The following is a 13,733-nucleotide window of genomic DNA, read 5'->3' on the forward strand; positions in this document are numbered from 1 at the left end:
GTGGGGTTTGTTTTTTGCTTTCAGCCTCCTGGTGCCTTCCTGTATTGATCAGAGGTCCAGTGCAGTCGCCTTCATTTCCCTCGGCAAAGTACAGCAAGTTGGTTCTGTCTCGTGTAAAAATACACCATTTAAAATGAATCTGTGATCTTACTGGGTCTTGAAGAGAAAGTAAACTATTGTTTCCCTATTTTCTAGGCAAGTTAGAATAGAGGCAGCATCGACATCGAGGAATGCTTCAGTTCTAGTAGCATGCTTCATTTCTAGAGGCTATATTCCTCTTCCTCAGAGGGAGGTAGTGGTAATGGTGGTGGATGGATAACCACGACCCTTTATCATCCACTGCAGTTAGTTACCTTCAGGGGTTCATGCACTTCGAAGGCAACTGCGACAAAACCTTCAGTCTCTGCCACAATTTCAGTATTGGCCTTGAAGGAGCTTTGATCAGAACCTCCAGCTGTTACTCAAGTTGGCACTCCACTTCTCCATCTGCTAAAATACTCCCTTAGACACAAGCCAATAATAGAACCAGTTTGTATAATATCACACACAAGACTTGTACAGAAAATTAAACTCCAACAATTCAAATACATTAATGAAAAAGGTAGAAATAAAGGCAAATATGAAAATAGAAGTGCATCAATTTAATGTGGCAACATATAAATAAGAAATAGGCATTCCAATGTTTTGAAATATAAAAACTGACCTACAAACTTTATCAAAGTGTGATAATTTAATGTAGCAAGGGGAACATAAAAAGGCATTCCAGCATTTTGCTGGTTTTCAAACATGTCGGCACTCTCTTTGAAAATAACAAAAGGCATTCTGTTACAACCTACCAGGTTGTAATGCAGGTTCTTTCAAGATATTTAAAATCTCATGGATTGCAGTCGGTAAAAGTACGTCAGTGATGAGGAAAGACGGAAACAGAGACCCAAGAAAACTTAACAATATTTATTATAAACAAGAACAATAACTTAAATCAACCTTGTGAGATTAAATACACTTAATTATACACATATTCAAGAAAACAAATAATGGTTCTCGGGAACTCACAAGAAAATAACCTAAAGCTACTACACTAAACCCTAAATATGAGAAAATTCTAATAGAGAAAACATTTAATAATAACCAAGTGGATCCAAATACGGCTAGCCAAAATAATCAATAACCTAATGATAAAAAGGTAGAAGGAAGTGGGAGATGAAACTAAGGAAAACTTTAATATTCCTACCTACTATACAAATCTAAACAATGTGGAACTCTGATTACAAAAATTAACACACAACATACATCAATGAAACTCCAATATATACAAACAATTATAAACAAACAAAATGGGTAAAATAAACAACTTCACCTCAAGTGAAGTACCAGAAGATAAGTTGAACTCAGGGCCGTGCTTAATCCATTAAACTGCTAACGGAAGGGTAAAGCTGCACGCCAGGCATTGAGGGGCAATCCACTTCCCTATACAAGAGGAATGATAATTTGTCTTACCTGGTGTGGCGATTTTTCACCGGTTTATACAAAATAGCCCGATGTACTGGGCAGATCACAAAGTCTTAGGGACAAGCTACTCAAAACCATCGGGGGAGTAATTAGAATATGGGCATTTTTAACAAATTTTATTACAAAAATAATCTAATACGTAAGAAACATGAAAAATTAACCTTTACTTAACATACGAGAACATGTGACTAAAAAAAAAACTATGTCCACTTCGGACTCAAGATATCAACAAAATTAATTAATCATTTATAAAGTTATCTCGATAAAACCCTTATCGAGACCCCTAGACGTGCTTTACACAATATCACTGATCCCTGGCACAAGGATCGACAAAATATCAACAGATAAAAACTTTACAACTCTATCAAGACCTACACGGAAACCGACCTGGGTACAATAGGCGTGGGGAGAGAGAACAATTAGAAAGGACTTACTGTGATTGGGGACGTCGGATCAAAGAGGGCGAGCTAGCCTTGCAACTTCCGACGTCACCTTTTTGGCGCAATTTGTCCTGAACCTAAATTTCTAGATTGGATTTTTTTATCATGTTACAATAGAATGACGTTATTTTTCCTAATCTTAAATTACTAGCAATTGATTTTATTAGTCTCAGCGTCTTCCTACCAGGCGGTTTCTCCTTTTGGTTCTAAACGTTCCCGTCTGGAACTACATTCATTCGCCCGCGAGTTTTCTCCTCTCCAGATGTCAGGATGCCAGAAAACTTTCAATCAATCAATCCAATTTGACGTAGTCGTAGGTGGAGTCAAATGGCGGGAATTTCGATTGATCAGGTCGAAATTCCCGACATCCTCCACGCCCCAAAATAAGGAGCGATGAAACGTCGGTCAATTGGATGGAGCTGGACTCGGGGTGGGGGGAGGGACTTACTCCTAGACTCTGTTAGGCTCGCTGCGTAGCGCTCCGCAACGACTCGAACAGAGTACGCACAATATACAACAGCAATGTTACCCCGGGGTAATAAAAACAATCAATAATATACTGTCATACAACAGTTCAAATTAGGCAATGGGCCTAGCAATTCTAAAGCACTCGTGTAATACACATAAGGAACAGCAGAAATAAGTGATAATGTGTACACACATTTTACAGAATTCAAATGGCAAGCAATTAGGCAATGGCCCTAAATCAAACAGAAAATGGCAATGGAAATGCACACAATTCAAATGCAAAGGCAATTAGGCAATGGGCCTAAATCAATTCAAGAAATGGCAGAAATGCAAACATAACAATTCAAGTGCAAAAGCAATTAGGCAATGGGCCTAAAACAATCAGAAAATGGCAGAAATGCATACATGACAATTCAAATTCAGTCTGTCTCAACTCACAATAATCGAGACTTCTATAGCGCTGCTACATGCAGGCTGTTACTTAATGGAGTACAAGAGGGAGGGGTTGGTTCTGTGCAACGCTCGGTCTGTACGCACGAGAGACCATCCCGTCCCCGTTCTCCACCCCTACGCACTTCCAACCTCCGCAGATTCACGCACACCTCACAAACTCCACCCTCCCTACCTTCCAGATAGGACACGCCCCCTTTTCACTTACAGTTTACAGCTACTTTTTATATATCGTCACCTTTCAGCAGACAGTCCATTAGTTCTCGCTGTTTCGCGGCAGCCCTTCTCAATGGGCGTGCAGAACGTCTTTGTGCGTTCGTCTGCTCTGATTCAGTTTCATTTTCACTTCTTTCACTAACTGCATAGTTCTCACCTTCCTCGTCGTTGTCGTCCGTTCCTGTGGCTGGTTGTTGAGTTGTCGTAGCTGTTGCCATACCCTGGTCGTTCCCAGACGTCTCCGCTATCCCTGGCATTCCGGCTGTCGAACTGTACGCGCCCTCTTCTCCGTCATCGCTGTCGTCTCCTTCATGGTCATCCTCAGAGGGGGCTATTTCTAGGGGAACCAGGTGGCTGACAGCTCGCAGCGATTCGACACCCTCAAACAACACTTTCGCCGAACGTACGACTCCGTAGTCGTTAGGATACGTCTCCACGACACGTCCCAGAGGCCAAGTCGCTCTCTTCTTATTCTCCTGCTTAACTAGCACGATGTCTCCGGGGTGCAGCTTGGAGGGTTCCCCGGGCCGACAGTCGTGCCGGGCTCTCAAAGCACTCAAGTATTCCCTTCTCCAGCGTTCCCTAAAGGCTTTGAGTGAATCTGTCAATCTTACGTAACGATCACGTAGCTTCCGAGAGGTGAAGGTTGCGTTGAGATGGTCGTCCGGTAAGATTGGTGCCATGAGGTGGACTTGGTGTCCTCTTATCAAATGGGAGGGGGTGAGGACTTCATCCTCGCGCTCGTCACCGCTGTACATAAGCGGTCGATTATTCACCACTGCTTCTGCTTCTTTCACGAGGGTTAGCACGTGGGCGTCCGGCAGGTACTTCTTTCCGAGGGCTATCTGGAGGGTCCGTTTCGTTACTCCTATCAAACGTTCGAAGAACCCACCTTTCCAAGGTGCACGGGGCGTCTGAAACCGCCACTTTATGCCAGTTTTCCTCAGGAACTGCTGGACTTCATCCTCTTCATAAAGTCCACGCAGGAAGTGGCTGGCAGCCTTGAAGGTTTGATGGTTATCAGACATGATGAGCTGTGGGGCACCGTGGGTGGCACTAAACCGTCTAAGTGCCAACACGAATTCTTCTGCTTCCAAAGAGGGACAGAAGTCAAGGTACACGGCTCTGCTAGCCATGCAGGTTATGATTAGTATATATCCTGGCCGTGTCTCAGTGTTAATTGCTGCTGTGTGGTCCACTCCGACCGCCATGAAGGGTTTTGTGAGGGTGATCCTTTCCTTTGGCAGGGGGGGTGGTGGTGGCTGTCTCGTTAGAGGCTGGAAGGCCAGCTTGCATTCAGGGCATTGCCGCACGGTTCGCTTCACAATGGAACGCAGACCCGCCACCCAACATTTCTGTCGAAAGATACCTATTAGAGTATTCACCCCACAATGCAAATGTAACTGATGCAAATAATTTAAATACATCCTAACCAAATGCCCTTTGGCTGGCAAGAGAATTAAATGATCAGTTTCTCCTACATGGGACACTCGTCCCCTGGTGCAGATGAGATTATCTACTAAAACTAAATTCAATTGTCTAGCAAAATTAGCAACTTCACGAGGGGGTCCGACTCCGCCCTCTAAGTAGGCATAAACAGTAGGCAAATAATGTTTTTGCTCTATTTGTACAACAATACTGAACGGATGCCGTTCTATCTTAGCAAACTTTAAAACTAGTCTGGCTACTCGTAACAAGAATTGGAACCCTACTTTCCTTTTCAGGACGTCCCAAATCTCGCCTGGGGGGGTAGGACACATCTCCTCCCTCAACTCCTGCACCGCCGCTACTACGTGAGTTTGATGTAGTAGATCTTCCTCCTCGTAAGGAACAGTCTTTCCCGTGGTCCTGAGGAATTCTGGACCGTTCCTCCACAGGGGGTTAGCTTGCAATTGCTGAGCCGTTGCACCTCGGGATAGGATATCGGCAGGGTTCTGATGACTAGGGACATGGTTCAGACTGAAACTACAAACCTGCTGAATAAAATTAATTTCCGCCACTCTGTTAGAAACAAACACATTTTTATTAGACCTGGCATCGGGCGATGCTACCCATGCCAACGTTACCTTACTGTCGGTCCACATTACTATTTCCCGTGGCTCGATCAGATCCTTGAGCGTTCTTGCTAGTCTGCTGCCTAACAACAAGGCCAGTAACTCTAGCTTAGGGATCGTCAGCTTGCTCATCCCTTTCGGAGTGATCCGGGTTTTACTCGTTACCAGACTTACCCGATTGCATTCGTCCCTAGTATATGCTACTGCTCCATATGCCTTACTGCTGGCATCGGTGAACACATGAAGTTGTAAGCCTCTTCTTCCTATTGATCTTTGAAAGGTGATGTCGCTCACCGCTTTCAAATCATTCAACAATTCACTTGCCTCTTTAGCCCTTTCTTTTCCTAAAACATCATCCCAACCTACATTATCCTCCCATAGTTGTTGAAGGAAAAGCTTTCCCCTCACAAATAATGGGTTTATCAAACCTATCGGATCATATATGGAGACTAATAGGGAAAGTACCCTACGCTTCGTGGGCACCCATCCCTCCCCCAACTCACAGATCCTTTTGCTTTCTTTCACACACAATCTGTCCACGTCCCGGGCCCATCGCAGCCTCAGCACGTTCACACTCACAGGCTCACTCCACTGTTTCTCGCTATCGAAGGCCAAGTGAATGCTGGCCCACCCTTCTAAGGGCATACCCGCCCCTTTTAAGATGTTATGTACAGACTCATGCTCTCGCCTCATATGTTCTATATCTTCAAACGTGGCCAGATAATTATCGACATAAAAGGATTTTACTAAATCTGGGCGCCCTTCCTCTTTAAAATGACAATTTAATATTTGTTGTAGCAAAAATGGACTAGCTGTGATGCCGAACACCACGACTCTAAAGGCGAAGGTAAGCGCTCGACCAGCTGCCTTGCGCCACAGAAATCGTGTGTATTTGGCATCACGAGGATCTAACAAAACACGATGGAATGCTTTACTAATGTCGTCTAACATGGCATATCGATTCAACCTAAACCTTATAATTAAACTATATGCTACCTCTACCAAATTGGGCCCAGGTAAGAGACATTCATTCAATGACTTGCAACCTTGTGACTTGGCCGAGGCATTGAACACGATTCTAAGGGGGGTGGTACGGCTGTCTTTCTTAACACCAAAGTGTGGCATGTAATAACCTTCCACTACGGGATTTTTCACCTCTGATATAAAACCTGCTTCGAGATATTTATCTATCACTCCCTGATGTTGTTCAAGATATTCCCTATCCTTTCTGAATTTTGTCTGCAACGACTCCAACTGCGCCACAGCGTTACGATAATTTGTTTCTGGCCTAGCATCCGACCCGAATGGTAGGCTAACCTGATATCCCTCAGGTTTTCTTAAAACGCTTTGCGATACCTTTCGCACAGCCTCGGCCTCGCGAACAGTGTATTGCTCAGATGGGGCGATGCCAACACGGTCTAATCGCCACCACTCATCTACATCATACAGATATGGCTCGTCCGTGATTCTGCACACACTCAACGTTCTAACTTGTTCGACCTTTTTCCCTTGGAACAGCCACTGTGGCACCTTCCCGTACGGGGACATACCATTATGCGTTAAGAAAAGATTTATCCCATCTACTTTTTCAACACCTATGACGAAATAGCTAAAATAGTTAGCCCCAACTAAAATGTGAACGTTCTTCATGGTATCTGATTGGTTTGCTGGATCGGCTAACGTGACTCCCTTGGTCAACAGATGCTGTCTGACCTTTATGTATCGGGACGTCCACGTGTTCGTGTGCTACCAACTTCATACGCACGATTCTTTTCCCCATTTCAACCCTGCAACTCACTACATCGTATTGTCCGCTTACTTCCTCGGAACCAAACAGAGCTATATTCAAGGATACTCTTCCTACCACCGGTAGGCCTAATTGACGGGCAATTTTTGCAGAGATGAAGCTCCTCTGGCTTCCTGAGTCGAGAAATAGGCGGACTCGCTTACTACCTTGCTTTTGTTGAATACCTGCCATGGCTGTTGGCAAGATAGTGCATGGGAGGTCCACATCAGACCTCTGCGCGATCTTTGCGCTCGTGCATGGTTTAGATTCTACTTTAACTTTGGATGGATGGGGGGCAGTTTGGTTCTGCGCAGGCGTCGCATTTACTACGGGGCGGGACGTTGTTGATTGACTATTACTATGACTAGGGATTGATTGCGGTCTACCCGCATCGCAAATTGCAGTGTGGTGCTTAGCATTACAGTTTCTACAGGAATTTGAAACGGGACATTTATCGCTACGATGGCCTGATTTCGTGCAATTAAAACAAAGACCCCTTTTTAGCAAAATGCGACGTCTAGCAGCTACGTCTGTCACTTGGCGACATCCGTGAGGCGGATGCCGTTCGCTACAAAATGGGCAGGAATTATGGTGGATGGGATGGGATGGGTTTTCGGTCTTACACTACTGTCTGGTCTTTTGTCACTCTCAAGACTGTCGCCTCTCTGCAACGCATCGTCTTCTAACATTCTTACAATAAAATCTATTGCCTCAAAAAACTCGTGCAACGTATAGTCGCATTTCCTCAAATGCTCTACCACTTTGCGGTATAGTTTTCCCTCTGAAAGTTTTTGATTAATGAGGCTCATGACCATGCCCTGGCCTAAGTCATTGGTACTAAGTCTTTTGATTTGTTCAATAATGATGGTCAACTCAAAACGGAACCTTTTGAGTTCTACTGGGTTTAGTGACGGCACAAAGATGTTGGCTAATTTACGGTGCAGAATCACGAGTGTCTGGTGCACGTTGCCATACTGCTTATCTAATAGGTCTAATGCTACACTATAGTTCGCGGCGGTTACACTTGAAGATTTGATGATCCTAAGCGGCTCTTTGCCCAACGTCCCCAATAACTATGTGAATTTAGACACTTCGTCTAAATCAGCTCTTCGATCCACGTGGATCGTGAATAGTTCACGGTACGATGCGTACTCTTGCACTTCCCCTTCAAACGTGGGGAGAGGCAGCGGCTTCAACCTGGGGAGGGCAACATTCCCCGTTGAAGGGCCTTTCACCTTATCTATTCTATTGTACAATAGTGTGGAAGCACGTGTCGCTTCACCTAACATATGCCTAATTCGGGCTTCGATATTAGATTCTAATTTAACACACTGGCTTTTGTATAGCTCTTTAAGCTGTCGGACCTCTGCCTGCAACTCAGTTACCAAATTCTGGTAAACGGACTCGGAGTAAGTCTCTATCAGTGCCCTTTGCGTTTCGCTTAGTAAATCCTCCAGTAGGCCCATCGACGCCTCGATATGAACGATCGTGGACACAGCCATCTTAATTACTTTACTTTACGTTTGGGGGGGTTGGGCAAGGCAAGGAAAGAAAGATAATTTTACGTTAAGAAGGGACTCAAACTGACCCACGTGGGCGATCGCACATCGGGACGTAGATGAACCTTTGATTGTTCCTTCTCTCCCACCCTTAAAAGCACATACTCTAATTAGTCCCGTCCGGCTCTGGGAAGCACTTGTGATCCGGTTCGAAGGACCAAATGTGGCGATTTTTCACCGGTTTATACAAAATAGCCCGATGTACTGGGCAGATCACAAAGTCTTAGGGACAAGCTACTCAAAACCATCGGGGGAGTAATTAGAATATGGGCATTTTTAACAAATTTTATTACAAAAATAATCTAATACGTAAGAAACATGAAAAATTAACCTTTACTTAACATACGAGAACATGTGACTAAAAAAAAATATGTCCACTTCGGACTCAAGATATCAACAAAATTAATTAATCATTTATAAAGTTATCTCGATAAAACCCTTATCGAGACCCCTAGACGTGCTTTACACAATATCACTGATCCCCTGGCACAAGGATCGACAAAATATCAACAGATAAAAACTTTACAACTCTATCAAGACCTACACGGAAACCGACCTGGGTACAATAGGCGTGGGGAGAGAGAACAATTAGAAAGGACTTACTGTGATTGGGGACGTCGGATCAAAGAGGGCGAGCTAGCCTTGCAACTTCCGACGTCACCTTTTTGGCGCAATTTGTCCTGAACCTAAATTTCTAGATTGGATTTTTTTATCATGTTACAATAGAATGACGTTATTTTTCCTAATCTTAAATTACTAGCAATTGATTTTATTAGTCTCAGCGTCTTCCTACCAGGCGGTTTCTCTTTTTGGTTCTAAACGTTCCCGTCTGGAACTACATTCATTCGCCCGCGAGTTTTCTCCTCTCCCTCCAATTTGACGTAGTCGTAGGTGGAGTCAAATGGCGGGAATTTCGATTGATCAGGTCGAAATTCCCGACACCTGGCGTCAGCCGCCCTACGTATCTCCTCATGAGCCAATTTGCTCTCACACTCGTACACAGCTGGACTGGATGAATACGGCCAGTAAAATCTAGGTTCAGTGTCGGGAAACAGCTTCGACACCAATCCTGTGCAAATCCTCCGACGGGAACAAGTAGCAGAGAACTACCGTCGCAGATGACATGAGCATCTGCTAAACACTTCAACCGAAGTACGAAGGTAATAGCCAAAAGTTGTCCTCCAATTCACAAGGAATGCTGAGACGAGAAATATCGTTGGTGAGAGCTTGTCAAGACCCGAACTGCATTCACCGGTCGAACATGTCCACTCATCACCTTCCCAGCGTTCATCAACACTCACAGTAAAAAGAATAACAATCGTTAAAACGATAGTCCACTAATACACAAAGGAGGAGGAGGAGGCGCAAAAACACTATCCAACAATCGGAGAGCCACTTAACTTACATTAATACTATAGTAAACAAACAACAAAAATACTTTAACTTAAAAAGAAAAACAAGGCTGATTTAAATAAAACAAAGAAATAATTTTACGTTAACCTAATACCTTCCTCCCCCAAAACAAAAAAAATAATTCACATAGAATACATTTTTTTTTTCAAAATTTAACTGAAAAAATGCTGAAATGAAAAGGAATTAACAAGGTTACGGAAATAAAAAACCTGAAAAGAAGTTATAAATATAACAATACACATGCCAAAAAGAAAAAAAAAAACACATAGCTTCACGAAGAAGACTTACCAAATCAGAAAATGGGAATCTAAAATTAAAGGCTAAACTATAACTCCGAGTACAAAATAATAGGGAAAAAAAAAATTGATGGACCTTACTAAGGTTGAACATACAAAAACAACGCAATTAACCAAACCTACATCTAAACTAAACTCTGAGATAAGGACTCTCTCATACTCACACACATACTGGCCCTCAGATTTTACTATGGACAAATAGTTTTATACAAACCCAATGAAGACACGAGAAGGGCGAGGAAGGGACAAAAGCCAGAATTACATACGAGAAAGGGCATCAGGAATGCGGTTCTCCGATCCCTTAATATGTTTTATAACCAGAGTGAATTCCTGCAACTGCAAAGCCCATCTCAAAATTCTCTGATTGGACCCTTTCATCCTTTCTATGAACACTAGAGGATTGTGATCAGTCCAAATCTCTATCGGGAAGGAGAAATTGGTCACATAGGGTTTAAAATGCAACAAAGTACGAACCAAGGCTAAGGCCTCCTTCTCGATAGTTGAATACCGTTTCTCTGCTGCCAAAAGTTTACGGCTAAAGTAAGACATGGGAAGTACCTCTCCAGCCCCATTTCTCTGAAAGAGGACACCTCCAATGCCCACATCACTAGCATCCACCGCGATAATGAAATGTTTCTGAAAATCAGGGGACATTAGTATTGGGTTTGATATCAGCACCAGCTTGAGTTTAATAAAAGACTCCTCACATTGAGGAGACCACGCAAATTTCTGTCCTTTCTCCAATAACTTAGTAAGCGGCTGAGCAATGTCCGAGAAGTTTCGCACAAACCTTCTATAATAACCCGTCATTCCAAGGACTCTCCGAACTTCCCTGACATTACTCGGCCTCTTCAAATTTAAAATGGCATCGAGATTGGCTTGTTTAGGGGCTACCTGACCCAAACCAACCTCATGACCCAAATAGCACACTTTGGCTTTACCAAATTCACACTTACCCAAGTTCACAACAAGACCGGCATCCCTCAAAGCTTCAAACACTTCTCAATCTTACTATATGAGTTTGCCAATCATTGCTGTGAACAACTAAATCATCAATATAAATCTCACTGCCTTTCAACCCACAAATGACTCTGTTTATAAGCCTCTGAAAGGTGCATGCAGCATTTTTCATCCCAAAGGGCATCACTTTACATTCGTAAAGCCCAAAGGGAGTTACAAATGCGGAAATTTCCCGGGTTCGATCAGACAGGGCACTTGCCAATATCCTTTCAGCAAATCCAACTTGGTTATGAATTTTGCAGACCCTATCTGATCGAGACAGTCGTCAATTATCTTTACGGTAATCCACACACATTCTGTACTTTCCATCGGACTTTTTAACTAAAACTATCGGAGAGCTCCAAGGACTTATCGAAGGTTGGATGAGGTCATGTTTCAGCATATACTTTATTTCCTCCTCGACTATGTCCCTTTTCACTGGATTTAGTCGATAAGGACTGCTTTACAGGGGAAGCACTGCCCACATCCACATCTTGCTGAAGCAACCTCGTCCTACCTGGCGAACTACGAAATATTTCTGGAAAAGAACAGATTAAATTAATAATGCCCCTTTTCTGGGTAACTTCCAGATGGTCCAGCTCTCTTTTCAAAACCTCTAGATTTTGAATGTTATTAAAGAGAGCATCAGAAGATACCTGACCAACCAAGTCCTCAAAGTTATCCTCTGGAGACTCTACTTCTACAGACACAGGTTCACACACTATAGCTAAAGGATCCCTACCACATGAAATATAAGATTTTAATCTATTAATATGAAAGACCCCGCACTTTCGTTTGGTCCCGGGGGCTTCAATTTCATAATTCACTTCAGACAATTTTCTCAAAACCTTCCAGGGCCCCTTATACCTTGGCTCAAGGAAATTGTCTGAGTCTGTATTTCAACACCAATACAAATTCCCCAGGCTCAAACGATCGCACCTTGGTTTTCTTATCAAAATTTGATTTCATGATTACTTGGGAGGAAGCCAAATTTTCTCTTGCAAATTTCCACGCAATGGCTAACTTTTTCCGTAAATTCTCTACAAATTTCATCACATTAAGTTCCTCTTTCTGCCCAGATGATAACAATTCATGGAAAATTTCCAACGGACCACGTACTTTGTGCCCATAGATCAGCTCAAAGGGAGCTACACCTGTAGATGCATTTGGATGGTTCCTTATGGCAAAGAGAGCAAAGGGAAGTCCTTTTTCCCAATCCTCTCCTTGTTCATAGCAGTATTTTTTCAAAACTGATTTAAGTGTCTGGTGGAATCTTTCCACCACCCCCTGACTCTCTGGGTGGTAAGGTACGCTGGTAGTGCACTGAATGGCCAGTTCAGCACACTTACCCCTAAATACCTTACTCGTAAAATTCGTCCCACAGTCGGTCTGAATTTTACGAGGAAGTCCGTATCGGGAGAAAAATTCAATGAGCTTCTCAAATACTGCATTGGAAGTGATCTTTTTCATTGGGAATGCTTCAGGAAATCTAGAAGCTCGGTCCATGATGGTCAGGAGATGAGTAAACCCAGTCTTTGATGTAATGACCAACCGTATTTACGATCATTATATTCCTCTTGAATATAATCTATCAAAATCATATCTTATTTACAATCACCACTGTTTTTTAGTATATATCAAAAACTTATATTGGATAAAACCTATACATCATCATCAACCTGTGGGTTTGAATCTTGTGTTACATCTTGCCGAACATTTATCATTCTCACAAGGGTTTGGGCAACAGTCATTGGATCTTGTTCATTATATGGAATATTCCTTAACCTCGGAAGACCGTTATTGATTTGATGACCGACCGTATTTATACGATCATTGAAATTACAAATGTGAGTGAACAAATTCTAAATGAAAACATTTCCAAAAATATGAAAAAAAAAAAAAATTATAGTATTTTTTTGCAAGGACGTACCGGTGCGTCCATGGGGGTAAAGGGATGGCTTTTGTGAAACGTACCAGTACGTCTTTTGGGGGTAAAAGGGTTAAATAAGTTGTGTTTGGCTGTTGCTAAATGTGTTTGTAATTTAAAACTATGTATTGTTCAATGCAAAGCTCTTGTGTATGAATATTTTTTAGATTTGAACAAAAGGGATAGAAAACTTATCTAGTGCAAATATTACTCGCTGCTTTCAAATATTCAAAAACAGAGAAGCAATACCCCAGTAACTGACAAAGAAAGCTATAATTTTTTTAACCTTTTGTTTTATCATGCTGAACATGAATCATTTTCAGAAGGGTTTCGGCAACAGTCATTCTATTTTGTTCATTGTAAGGAATCTTCCTTAACTTAGGAAGACCGTTATTGATTTGATGAAGGATGGTATTTATACGCTCATTGAAATTATTCACACGGTCTGCGTTTAAATGGTGACCGGCCCCTTGTACAATCTGAAATTTAATAATAGGTTATTTTCATCTCAAGTATTTCTTTCAAGTTAAGTAGTAACTTACATGTCCACTCATCACCTTCCCAGCGTTCATCAACACTCACAGTAAAAAGAATAACAATCGTTAAAACGATAATC

The sequence above is a fragment of the Palaemon carinicauda genome, chromosome 1 (assembly GCF_036898095.1).
Source record: "Palaemon carinicauda isolate YSFRI2023 chromosome 1, ASM3689809v2, whole genome shotgun sequence".
Taxonomy (NCBI): domain Eukaryota; kingdom Metazoa; phylum Arthropoda; class Malacostraca; order Decapoda; family Palaemonidae; genus Palaemon; species Palaemon carinicauda.